Genomic DNA, 13,911 nt, shown 5'->3' with positions numbered 1-13,911 from the left:
GAAAAATAAAGAAAAGTTTTATTGCATAATATATAGGTCATCAAAAGATGGAGACTAGTCTGTAGATTATAGAAACAGTTATGAAGAGAGCACTGAATCTAAAGAACATAATAAAAAAAGTTCAGAATATAGTCTTGAAAATTGTGAATGGTTTTGCTATTGGACTACTCCAGTAAAAGACTGAACTATTAAGAAGTAAATGTAAGAGTCATTTAGGAACCCAATGCTATGTTTAGTAAGTTCTTTGCTCTAATGATTCTCTAATAGTAAAAATAATCCTTAGTTTTTCTCAGCTCATTTGCTCAGAACTACATGATACATCGATGCTCTTGTGCAAAGCTGTAAGTACGTCTGTGAGAGAACTGTACAGAATACTACCCTAGGAGTAGAGAAGATATATGCGTGTGTGTGTATGTTAGAAGAAACTTGTTTAAAAAAGTAATGAAGACATTTTACCATCAAGGATGTTATAGGCTCAAGACCACCATCATCTATAGCAGTGGTCCCCAACCTTTTTGGCACCAGGGACTGATTTCGTCGAAGACAGTTTTTCCACAGTGGGAGGGTGGGGATGGGTGCAGGGGGTGGTTCAGGTGGTAGTGCGAGTGATGGGGAACGAAGGAGAATGGCAGATGAAGCTTTCCTCGTTCACCTGCTGCTCACCTCCTGCTGTGCGGCCTGGTTCCTAAACAGACCGTGGACCAGTACCAGTCTGTGGCCTGGGGGTTAGGGACCCCTGATCTATAGAGAATATGTAAAATGAGTTTTAGATTAATGCTGAGATAGGTACACTCTCATGCTAAAGGCAGTTCAAAACCCTCATGCACTTACTGTATACCCACCTGTAGTATGTTAGCAGTGGCTGCCATTAGATTCTTCTCAGCCATTAACCCAGACTCTGCCTTTCTGTCTGATGCACAACATCACTCTCAAGTTGCTTCTCTATTTCTCCTCCTGGCTTTTGAACTTGTTGTGGCATGATAAGGACTTGATATCCCTTGCGATTAATTTTCAGCTCTGGGAAGATGCTCCTCTCTGATACAATCTCTCAGAACTTGTCCTCTAGCATCAGGTTTTAACTAGCTCTTTGTAATGTCCTCCCTTCCTTCCTGAGCAAAAAGGCTCAGGTAAATGTATTGCAATTACAGTTGTGTTGAAGATATTCCCAACATACCTGATGCTGATGTGCATTAACATGCATTAAGTGGTAAAATATCAAGGCTAATATTCTCATCACTACTTTCCAGAAATACATACTGACAATGTGATCTAAGGAAAACAGCAGCAAAAGGAAGCCTAGTCTAGCCCATTTGTAAATTTTGCTTTACCAGTAAACCTGATCAATCTTTGTTATTGTTAAGTAATGGGTTATTGCTGAGGATGTGAAAAACCAAATGAGAGGGAATCTGCCAAGAAAGATTCAAACCAAACATAAGATTGCCCACTATTTAATTCTCTTGTTTCTGTACTAGTTTCAGATTCAGGCATTTCATGAAACTCTGGCCAAATGCCAAGGATAAAATTCAGTATGTTGTGCCTGACTTGGAAAACTAAATTACAGAAAAAGTCCTTCTCAGGTCTATTCCTTAAATGTCAGTGATGCAAAAGCATACTAAAATAAAGTCTGCATGTATTATTATTGCGATTAGTATTTTCATTATTTAAATGTAAATTTTCATTTTTATTAATTTAAGGGAAAATTCTGGCTTTATATATGTGTTCCTGTATAGATAAATATATATTAAATGACTAAAGTAGGAATGATGGTCTCTTCCATATCTTCTTATGGAGTGAATTTTAAGACTCTTATAAAGCCATAAAACATTTGTATTCTTTTTCTTGAAAAAATGAAGGCGAATCCCTATCACCTTTAGATATGTTACACCTCTTGATAGTGTCCCACAGTTCTTGAACGTTTTATTCTGTTTTTTTTCTTTTCCATTATTGTCTTTTTGAGTTGCAGGTTGGAAAATTTCTATTGACCTAACTTCAAATTCACCAATTCTTTCTTCATCTGTGTTGAGTCTAATGATGAGCCTGTAGGAGGCATTCTTCATTTCTGTTACTGTTTTTAATTTTCTTATAATTCCATTTCTCTTTTGGCATTACCCATTTTCATCTTCAGATATGACATCAAACACTTTAACATAGTAAACAAACTTTCACAAATTTTTGTCCCTTTTTGCTTCACATTTTACACTATAGGTGCACCAAATTACTTCATGTATTTCTATACAAACCCTTTTCAATTCCATGTTTAGTGAAATTCTTATCTTTCAATACCAAGCTCAAATATTACTCTGTGAAGCCTTTCTGGTCTGACTTCACCACTCCTTGGCATGATTATTAATAGCTCCTTCCTATGTTTTGTCAGAATATTTTCTATATAACTTTATATATTCAATACATATTATACATATTGCTATTATGTTATATTATTATACCTATTATATTGTTATTACATCTATTGCTGGATATCTATTTCCTTTATAAGACTATAGCATCCTCAACAACAGGGAAGACATTTTATCCATATTTACAATTCCTGGCACATAGTAATTGTTCAATGTTTTATTACTTATACTCTGTCTTATTCTTAAAAGCATGGTAAAGCTTAGAATAAAACATAAGCAGAAAAAAAAGAGTGATAAATTATAAATAGAAATATAGGATCCAAATAAGTGGAAGTGATTATATAAAATTTAAAACTTGAAACCCTTTCAAATAAATGTCTACATATTCAGAATACTTAAGGACACAACTGAGTTTTAAACCTGGCTCTGAGCTTCCTAGAAGGGAAATAAGTAAAATGAGATACGTGGTATATTAGGAAGCAAATTGCCACAACAATGAGAGATAACAAAGACCCACAACATCTCAGCAGTCCATACCATTTATTTATCATGCATCTCCAGGTCAACTTGAACAATTCTGTTGATCTCAGCTGGGCTGAGATCTGGGGATTAGATGGGTATTGGCTGATCTAGATTGCAGTGACATATATTCTGCTTCAAGGTGCAGCTATGAGGGTCTGCTCCAGTGTCTCTCAACTCTCTTGAACCAGTGGGCTAGCCAGATCATGTTCTCAGGGAGATTTGGGGATCAAAAAGACAGGACCAATATTGAAGTCACTTTCCAAGCCTTTGGCTCTGTCATGTCCACTAGGATTCCATTGCCCAAAGTAAGTCAGATCCAATGTCAAGAGGCAGGAAAATACCGTGTTTCCAAGTAAGTGGCACCAATGAGGCACTGAATAACTCTGAATCATAATCTAATCATACATCATAAATACTGAATATATTTTAAAAGAATATTATTTAATAAGGGGAAACAAAACAAAACAAAACTTGATGTACCAGTCTAGTACACCAGTAAATATTTCTCAAGTGCTATTTTTTGTGGGAGGTCCTTAGTGATACATTATCACTGATAATATTTTCTAAGCCAATCTGGTTTTAAATTTGTATCATTGTTTCCTTAGCTTCACCTAATACAAATAGGTGTTTATGATATGGTTATTGTTTCACATGCATTATTTAATAATACCTCTATAAACATGTCAGAAAAGGAAGGCACTGTCTTTATTTCCATTTTATAGATGAGGAAACATTACTCAGGGATATTAAGTAATATTTCCAGTACCAAAGATTTAATAAATGACATAATTCAGGTATCACAAAATCCTAGTTCATTCCATAATGTCATGTCATTTTTCCAAGAACTGGAACTGCTTTAATTCTGAAATTGATAATGATAATGTAAATAGGAACTATATTCATACACAAGGCTAATAGTTGTTTGCAGTATTAAAAGGGCTTGCCACTGCCTATTTTTCTAGCCTCATCAATATTCACAGTGGTGTTTATATTCATTTTTGCATGTGGATGTCCATTTGTTCCAGCACAATTTGTTGAAAAGACTATCTTTTTCCATTGAATTACCTTTTCTCCTTTGTCAAAGATTCAGTTGGCTGTGTTTGGCTGGTCTACTTCTGGCTCTCTGTTCTGTTCTAATGATCTATTTGTCTATTCCTTCACCAAAACCACCCTGTTTCGGTTATTGTAGCTTTATTTTAAGGCTTAAAGTCATGTAGTATCAGTCTTTTCACTTGTTCTTCTTCAATATCACTTTCTAGGTCTTTCACATATAGATCCTGAACATATTTTATTAGATTTGTTCCTAAGTACTTCATTTTCATGACAATATAAATGGTAGTTTTTAATAGACAATTTTTTAGAGCAGCTTGAGGTTCACAGCAAAATTGAGTGGAGGGTACAGAGAGTTACCATATACCTCCTGCCCCAAAATATATACCTCCTCCCTCATTATCAACATGCCCCACCAGAGTGGTACATTTGTTACAACTGATGAAGCTACATTGTCACATCATTATCACCCAGAGTCCATAGCTTACGCTGGGGTTCACTCTTGCTATGGTACATTCTGTAGGTTTAGATACATATATAATGATATGTATACACCACTGTACTATCGTACAGAGTAGTTCCACTGCCCTAAAAATTCTCTGTGCTCAGCCTATTTGTCTCCAATTTTGCCTTTCCCAGAATGTCATACAGTAGGAATCATACTGTATGCAGCCTTTTCAGATTGGCTTCTTTCACTTAGTAATATGCATTTAAGTTTCCTCCATTTCTTTTCATGGCTCATTTCTTTCTAGTGCTGAATAATATTTTATTTTCTGAATGTACCACAGTTTGTTTATCTGTTTACCTACTGGAGGACATCTGGTTGCTTCCAAGTTTTGGCAATTATGAATAAGCTTCTATAAACCTCTATGTGCAGGTTTTTGTTTAGACATAAGTTTTCAACTCCTTTAAAATATCAAGGAGTGTGATTGTGGGATCATATAGTAAAAGTATGTTTAGTTTTATAAGAAACTGCCAATCTGTCTTCCAAAGTGACTGTACCATTTTTCGTTTCCACTAACAATGAGTAAGAGCTCCTGTTGCTCCACATCTCGCTAGCATTTGGTGTAGCCAGTGCTCTGGATTTTGGCCATTGTGTTGTGTTTGTCATTTCAAGTTCCACTTTTCCATGGTTGATATCTAGGAAAGCAATGAACTTCTGTGTATTAACCTTGTATCTTAAACGTTGCTATAATTGCTTATAGGATTTTTGTTGTTGTTGATTATTTGGGATTTTCTACATAGATATCATGTCATTTGCAAGAAACGCCCCCCCAAAAAAACCCCCACAAAAAAACAGCCCCCCAATAGCCAGTTTTATTCTTAAATCCCAATTTGTATACTTTTAATTTCTATTCTTATCTTATTTCATTAGCTAGGACTTCTGGTACAATGTTGAAAAGGAGTGGTGAAAGAAACATTTCTGTGTCCTCACATGGTGTTTCCTCTGTGTACGCATATCCCTGGTATCTCTTTTGTGTGTCCTAATTTTCTCTTCTTATAAGGAGACCAATCAGATTTGATTAGGGCCAATCCATATGACTTCATTTAAATTTAATTACCTTTTTAATCATCCCATTTCCAACATAGTCACATTATGAAATAGTGGGGGTGAGAGCGTCAACATACCAATTTTGAGGGACAAAATTCAGCCCATAAGAAACACTATAAGCATAAGTCTTGCTGAGAGCAGCCTCCAGTAAACTAAGTCTTGACCAAGAAGGATACAGCTGCTTTTGCCTTTCTTCTCCCTTTTTTTTCTGATTGACTGAAGATGTGACAGATGGAGCTAGAGCAGCCATCATGTGATCCTGAAATAAAGGCTAAGTGAGTCAAGGATATATCAGAATGTACACTGTGGAGTCTAAAATGAATATCGGTAGCCATTTAGCTCCAGACTTCTTATTATATAAAAATTTTTTAAAAACCTGATTAATTTAAGGCTTTTGAACCAAGTGTTTTATTATTTCCTGCCAGATATAATTATACTTAATATACTTTCTATGTTAGAGATTTCATAAATTTCAATGATTAAATTTTGATTATTAGCACTAATTAAGACAATGTGTCTGTTTCAATCAGGATCCCGTTAGGAAAACAGAATTCATCCCAAGTATTCCAAATGAAGAGACTTTAATGAAAAAGTTACATATACTGGGTAAGACTAAGAAAAGGAGCAGTGAAGAAATACTGCGGTCTTGACTTCAGAATACCTGCCTCTGCTTCTAGTGTCCAAACCCAACTGGAAGACCTTTGGCAGAGGAGTCTAGTAGATAGCGTCCAGGTATGTCAGCCTTCTAGGGAAAGTGAAGGGCAGAGAAAGGCAGAGAATAAATCTTGGAGAGGTATAGGGGAAATGCAAAATAATCAGCACAGCTTCCTAGAAAACTTCAGCCTCATATTAACCATTCTTCATTTCAGTTACTCTTTGACATAATACAGTCAGTAGCTCTTCTCTAATATCAGATATCCACACTTTAACATGAATGTACAAACCTATGAATTAAATTCAACCATCTCTGGGAAATGAGATTTGACTAAAAAGTATATGAGTGAAAAATCTGTGATAATGCAAGTTGAGAAACTGCAGCTTGTAATCAGTTATAATTCATCAGAAAATAATAATAATAAAAAAGAATCCATAGCTGTATCCTAGGTATACCTTGGTTTTAATCCAATAATGATGAAAAAGTGCTGCTTAAAAGCAGTTGGAAGGTTTGGGAGGAAGTCTCAGTTTCTTTATCTATAAAAGGAAAGGAAGCAACCTCATCAATTATATTACAGGTCTCTAAGAATAAGACAAAATATCAGTGATCAAGTACATATTTTTAGACTAGAGCTTGATAAATATTTTTATAATGTATATGGTAATTAGGTTAGAGGAAAGCCTATATGTTAATGATAGCCCAAATTTAATAAGCACCTCTGATGTGTGAGATGAGTTATTCTTCTTTTCTTCCTTCTTTCTTTCATTCTTTCCTTCTTGCTTGCCTGCCTGGCTGCGTTCCTCCCTTCTTAGCTACTTTTAACAAACATTTCATGCTTTGTGGTAGTTATTGAGAATACAGAGAGCTATGGTATTACTAGAAGAATTACATAACCTAAGCTGGGGGCAGGATAGAACCCATTCTGAAATGTGAAGATCATACAGAAGCTAGCTGTGGGAAGAAGTAGGGAGGTATACAGACCGTGTGCAAAGACACTGAAAGCAGAACACATAATGCATAATACTACTGCATTTTCTAAGCATGCCAGGAAAATATAGGGTGGAGGGTGGAGGCAATCAAGGGTGGAAGAATGTAGGTCTCAGAGTGACTCATATGACTTGCTGAAGAGTGTGGTTTTAAAAGTATTAGAGTTGCTATGTGTTATCATTCAAACTAGGAAAATTTTGAGGGTGAGAGTTGGTGCTATTAATAATTACCCTGGGATAAAAGTTATAAACTGAGAATGGGCAAACCAGGATTTATGGTTGCTCTAAATATTAGAGATACATTGAATGGTTTTAAGGAGAGATGTGGTGTGACAAAAATTCCCTTTGAGGTAAAACAAGTCTGGACCCTATTTAAAAAATTAGTGAGACAGATTCTGAGACCTTGGGCCAAGCCAGCAGCAGTGGGGTTGAATACAAGAAGTTATATTTTAAAAATATAAAGCAAGTAGTACAGGATTAGACATGGATGGTGAAGAAGTACAAGTATCTCTTATGTCACTTGAGCAAGACAGCTGTCTCATATTCTTCATCAATAGTAATTGTTGGATATCCATATCTGCTACAAGTAGATTTTTAAATTATAAATCAGATATTTTTCTTGCTTAAAATTCCTAAAGGATTTCCCATTGTTTTTAGAATAAAACTCAAACTCTATACAGCCCAAAGTCCCTGTGGGGTCTGCCTGTCTCTCAGCTAAACACAGTGTCTGCTCCATTGAGTCAGGAAAGTTGTCTATTTATTGCCCAGTGCTTACTTGCATGGCACATGGTAGGTGATTAATGAATATTTATTGAACAAATAGATTAACCCATGGATTCTCCACACAGAGTCTTCTTAGGCTAGGCTTTGATTGGAAGAAGGTTAAAAATTATATAACATGTTTTATAGCTAGATGAGACCAAGAGAGGTCATTAAATCACTAGCCTTCTTACAGACGGGCATTTTTTGGGAAGCAGCCACAAAAATCAAGGCACCAGACATGTGTAAAGGTCCCTTCTGGGAGATACTGGTGCTGTGGAGCACAGCAAAGGGAGAATGCAAGTATGGCACCTGCCAGTCTCCTTCCCTGGAGAGTGTTCCAGCAGGCTCCTAGATGTATGTGTTAAATTAGATGCCTGCCCCTCAGGTTGAGGTTTTAATATAAGCAGGTGAGCCTCTTTCACTTTAAGTCTGGGCACGACTGACTGTTCTGGGCTGGGCCCTGGGGCTGGTGAATTTGAGAGCCCTGTGAGAGGTGTTTCTTACATCACTGCCATCTTGTGGGTCTCAGGACACATTGGTTTTCAAAATTAGATGTTTTGGAGGTTCATCTCTCAAGAGCATGTCTTAAAAGTTAGAATGCCCAATGTAAGTTTTGAACCCTCTACTCCTCAGGGAGAAGCTCCAGGTTTTGAGTTCCCTCCTAGGTTTTGAATGGGTTGCTGTTCTAGAGGTGGGATTTATGGTGAGATTGTGTCCCACTCTTTCCTACCAACTCTGATGTGGTTTTCTTCTCATTTGCCTGATGTGTAGTCACCATTTAGCCAGTTTTTAGGGGTTGTTTTGTTCCATATGTAGGTGTAGACTCGGATTCAGTGTGTCCATAAAAGGAGGTGAGCTCCTCACCACTAAACCAACATTATAAGGAATGTTAAAGGCGCTTCTTTAAGCTGAACATCTCCATCTTGAACTGGAACTCAAGATAAAACCTCAGAAAAACCTTAATGAAATGGAGATAAGTAATTTACCTAATAAAGTGTTCAAAGTAATGGTAATAAAGATGTCCATTGAACTGGGGAGAAGAATGGATGAACACAGTGAGAACTTCAACAAAGAGACAGAAAATAGAAGAAAGTACCAAATGGAAGTCACAGAGTTGAAGAATATTATAATTGAACCAAAAAATACACTAGAAAGGGTTCAACATCAGACTAGAAGAAGCAGAAGAAAGGATCAATCAACTTGAAGACAAGGCAGTGGAACTCACCAAATCAAAGGAGCAGGAAGAAAAGAGAATAAAAACAAAGTGAAGATAGATTAAAGAACTTATGGGACAACATAAAACAAATTAACATTCACATTACAGGGCTCTCAGAAGGAGAAGAGAGAGAGAAAGGAGCAGACATTTTATTTGAGGAAATAATGGCTGAAAACTTCCCTAACCTGGAGAAGGAAACAGACATGCAGATCCAGGAAGCCCAGAGAGTTCTAAATAAGATGAACCCCAAAATATCCACAAAAAGCTACATTATAATTAAAATGTCAAAAGTAAAGGCAAGGAGAGAAGATTAAAAGCAACAAGGGAAAAACTTGTTATGTGTAAGGAAGCCCCAATAAGGCTCTCAGAAGATCTTTAAGCACAAAATTTGCAGACCATAAGGAAGTGACACAATATAATTCAAAGTTCCAAAAGAAAAAAAAAAAACAAACTTCCACCAAGAATACTCTACCCAGCAAATTTACCATTCAGAATTGAAGGAGAAATAAGGAGTTATCCAGACAAACAAAAGCTAAAGGAGTTCCTCACCACTAAACCAACATTATAAGGAATGTTAAAGGGGCTTCTTTAAGCTGAAAAAAAAAATAGTGCTAATTAGTAAATAAGAACACATATGAAAGAATAAATCTTACTGGAAAAATAAATATATAGTAAAGGTAGGGGACTAATTACTTATAAATTTAATGTGAAGGTTAAAAGAAAGTAGTAAAAATAACTATGTTTATAATTAAAGTAAACACAAGATAAAATATTTAAAATATCAAAAACATAAAATGTGCAGAGAGAGTAAAAATGTTGAGCAGAATGGGATCAAACTTAAGTTGTCATCAACTTAAAATAGGCTGTTATAGATATACATTGTTATACATAAGCCTTATGCTAACCACAAAGCAAAAACCTATAGTAAATACACAAAAGATAAAGAGAGAGGAATAGATAAGCATATCACTAAAGTCAGCTGTCAAACCACAAAGTAAGAGAGCAAGAAAAGAAGAAAGGATCAGAGAGGAACTACAAAAACAGCTAGAAAACAATTAACAAAATGGCAATAAGCACACACCTATCAATCTTTACTTTACATGTAAGTGGACTGAATTCTCTCATCAAAAGCCATAAAGTGGCTGAATGGATTAAAAAATCGAGACCCATCTATCTGTTGCCTACAAGGCACACACTTTATTTTTTTTTTTTAACATCTTTATTGGGGTATAATTGCTTTACAATGGTGTGTTAGTTTCTGCTTTATAACAAAGTGAATCAGTTATGCATATACATATGTCCCCATATCTCTTCCCTCTTGCATCTCCCTCCCTCCCACCCTCCCTATCCCACCCCTCCAGGCGTCACAAAGCACCAAGCTGATATCCCTGTGCTATGTGGCTGCTTCCCACTAGCTATCTACTGTACGCTTGGTAGTGTATATATGTCCATGCCTCTCTCTCACTTTGTCACAGCTCACCCTTCCCCGTCCCCATATCCTCAAGTCTGTTCTCCAGTAGGTCTGTGTCTTTATTCCTGTCTTACCCCTAGGTTCTTCATGACATTTTTTCCCTTAAATTCCATATATATGTGTTAGCATACGGTATTTGTCTTTCTCTTTCTGACTTACTTCACTCTGTATGACAGACTCTAGGTCTATCCACCTCATTACAAACAGCTCAATTTCGTTTCTTTTTATGGCTGAGTAATATTCCATTGTATATATGTGCAACATCTTCCTTATCCATTCATCCAATGATGGGCACTTAGGTTGTTTCCATCTCTGGGCTATTGTAAATAGAGCTGCAATGAACATTTTGGTACATGACTCTTTTTGAACTATGGTTTCCTCAGGGTATATGCCCAGTAGTGGGATTGCTGGGTCATATGGTAGTTCTATTTGTAGTTTTTTGAGGAACCTCCATACTGTTCTCCATAGTGGCTGTACCAATTCACATTCCCACCAGCAGTGCAAGAGTGTTCCCTTTTCTCCACACCCTCTCCAGCATTTATTGTTTCTAGATTTTTTGATGATGGCCTTTCTGACCGGTGTGAGATGATATCTCATTGTACTTTGATTTGCAGTTCTCTAATGATTAATGATGTTGAGCATTCTTTCATATGTTTGTTGGCAGTCTGTATATCTTCTTTGGAGAAATGTCTATTTAGGTCTTCTGCCCATTTTTGGATTAGGTTGTTTGTTTTTTTTTGTTATTGAGCTGCTTGTAAATTTTGGAAATTAATCCTTTGTCAGTTGCTTCATTTGCAAATATTTTCTCCCATTCTGAGGGTTGTCTTTTGGTCTTGTTTATGGTTTCCTTTGCTGTGCAAGCTTTGAAGTTTCATTAGGTCCCATTTGTTTATTTTTATTTCCATTTCTCTAGGAGGTGGGTCAAAAAGGATCTTGCTGTGATTTATGTCATAGAGTGTTCCAAGGCACACACTTTAGATGTAAGGACACACACAGACTGAAAGTGAAGGGCTAGAAAAGGATATTCCATGCAAATGGAAACCAAAAGAAATATGGACTAGCTATACTTAGATCAGACAAAATAGACTTCAAAGCAAAGACTGTATGAGACAAAGAAGGACATCACATAAAGATAAAGGAGTCAATTCAACAAGAGGATATAACATTCATAAATATTTATGCACCAAACATAGGAGCACCTAAATATATGAAGCAAATGTTAACAGGCCTAAAGGGAGAAACAGGCAACAATACAATAATATAGGAAATAATACAATAATAGAGGGAATTTTAATACCCCACTTACATCAATGGATAGATCATCCAGACAGAAAATCAATAAGGAATCATTGGCCTTAAATGACATGTTAGACCAGATAAACTTAATGGATAATTACAGAATATTTTATCCAAAAGTAGCAAGATAACATTCTTCTCAAGTGCACAGGGAACATTTTCCAAGACAGGTCATATGTTAGGCCACAAAAGAAGTCTTAATAAATTTAAGAAAACTGCAATCATAACAAGCATTTTCTTCTGACCACAATGGTATAGAACTAAAAATTAATTACACGAAGAAAACTGGAAAATTCACAAATATGTGGTGAGTAAACAAAATGCTACTGAATAACCAATGGGTTAAGGAAGAAATCAAAAGACAAATTAAAAAATTTCTGATACAGATTAAAATGGAAATGTAACATAACAAAACTTATGGGCTGCAGCAAAAGGAGTTTTAATAAGGAAGTTCATAGCAATAAATGCCTACCTCAAATAAACAACCTAACTTTACATTTCAAAGAATAGAAAAAGAACAGTTGAAGCCCTAAATGAGCAGAAGAAAGAAAATAACAAAAGTTACAGCAGAAATAAATGAAATAGAGACTAAAAAGACAATAGAAAAGATCAGTGAAATGAAGAGCTTGTTCTTTGAAGAGATGAACAAAATTGACAAATCTTTAGCTACAGTCACCAATGAAAAAAGAGAGAGGGCTCAAATAAATAAAATCAGAAATAAAAGAGAAGTTACAACTGATATCACAGAAATACAAAATATCATAAGAGACTGCTATGAACAATTATAAGCCAGTAAATTGGACAACCTAGAAGAAAGGGATAAATTCCTAAAAACATACCACCTACCAAGACTGAATCATGATGAAATAGAAACTATGAACAGACCAGTTACTAGTAAGGAGATGAATCAATAATAAAAACCTCCCCAAAGCCAGCACCTAATGACTTTGCTGGTAAATTCTACCATATATTCAAAGAAGAATTAACAAGAATCCTTCTCAAACTCTTCCAAAAAAATGGAAGAGGGGTAAACTCATCCAAACAAATGTTATGAGTCCAGCATTACCTTGATACCAAAACCAGACAAGGATACCACAAAAAGGGAAAATTATAGGCCAATATTGCAGATGAAGATGGATGTAAAAATCTTCAACAAAGTATTAACAAATTGAATTCAGCAATACATTAAAGGAATCATAAAAAATGATCAAGTGGGATTTATTCTAGGAATGCAAGGATGTCTAATCATCTGCAAATCAGTCAATGTGATGTACCATATTAACAAAAGGATAAAGATCATATGATCACCTTAATAGATGCAGAAAAAGCTTTTGACAAAATTCAATATTGATTTATGATAAAAACTTTCAACAAAGTGGGCACAGAGGGATCATACCTCAATGTAATAAAAGTCAGATATGACAAGCTTATAGCTAACATCATACTCAATAATGAGAAGCTGGAGGCTTTTCCTCTAAGATCAGGAACAAGACAAGGATGTTATTTTAACCACTTTTATTCAACATAGTATTGAAAGTCCTAGCCAGAGCATTTAGGCAAGAAAAAGAAATAAAAAGAATCAAAATTGGAAAGGAAGAAGTAAAACTGTCACTATTTGTAGATGACATATTATATATAGAAAAGCCTAAAGGCTCCATCAAAAGACTATTAGAACTAATAAAGGAATTCAGTAAAGTTGTAGGATATAAAATCAATACCCCTAAATCTGTTGCATTTCTTTACACTAATAACAAACTATCATAAAGAGAAATTAATAAAATAATTTCATTTATAATCACATCAAAAATAATAAAATATCTAGGAAATAAACTAAGGAAGTGAAAGACCTGTATATTAAAAACTATGAAACAATGATAAAGAAACTGGAGAAGACCCAAATAAATGGAAAGATGTTTCATGCTCATGGATTGGAAGAATTAATATTGTTAAATGTCCATACTACCCAAAGCAATATACAGATTCAATGTATTTTTCAGTGGTATTTTTCACAAAAATATAACAAACAATGCTAAGTATGGAACCAAAA

The 13,911-nt window shown here is 35.4% G+C and overlaps 1 pseudogene; it reads left to right on the top strand.

Annotated features, from left to right (window-relative positions):
- The first annotated feature begins 571 nt into the window (after positions 1-571).
- Positions 572-13,911, top strand: part of LOC136125104 (WD repeat domain phosphoinositide-interacting protein 3 pseudogene) — a 97,427-nt pseudogene continuing 84,087 nt past the window's right edge.

This window comes from Phocoena phocoena, chromosome 6 (assembly GCF_963924675.1).
Source record: "Phocoena phocoena chromosome 6, mPhoPho1.1, whole genome shotgun sequence".
NCBI lineage: Eukaryota > Metazoa > Chordata > Mammalia > Artiodactyla > Phocoenidae > Phocoena > Phocoena phocoena.
The sequence above is the reverse complement of the archived record's forward strand: the minus strand, read 5'-3'. Positions and strand labels throughout refer to the sequence as shown.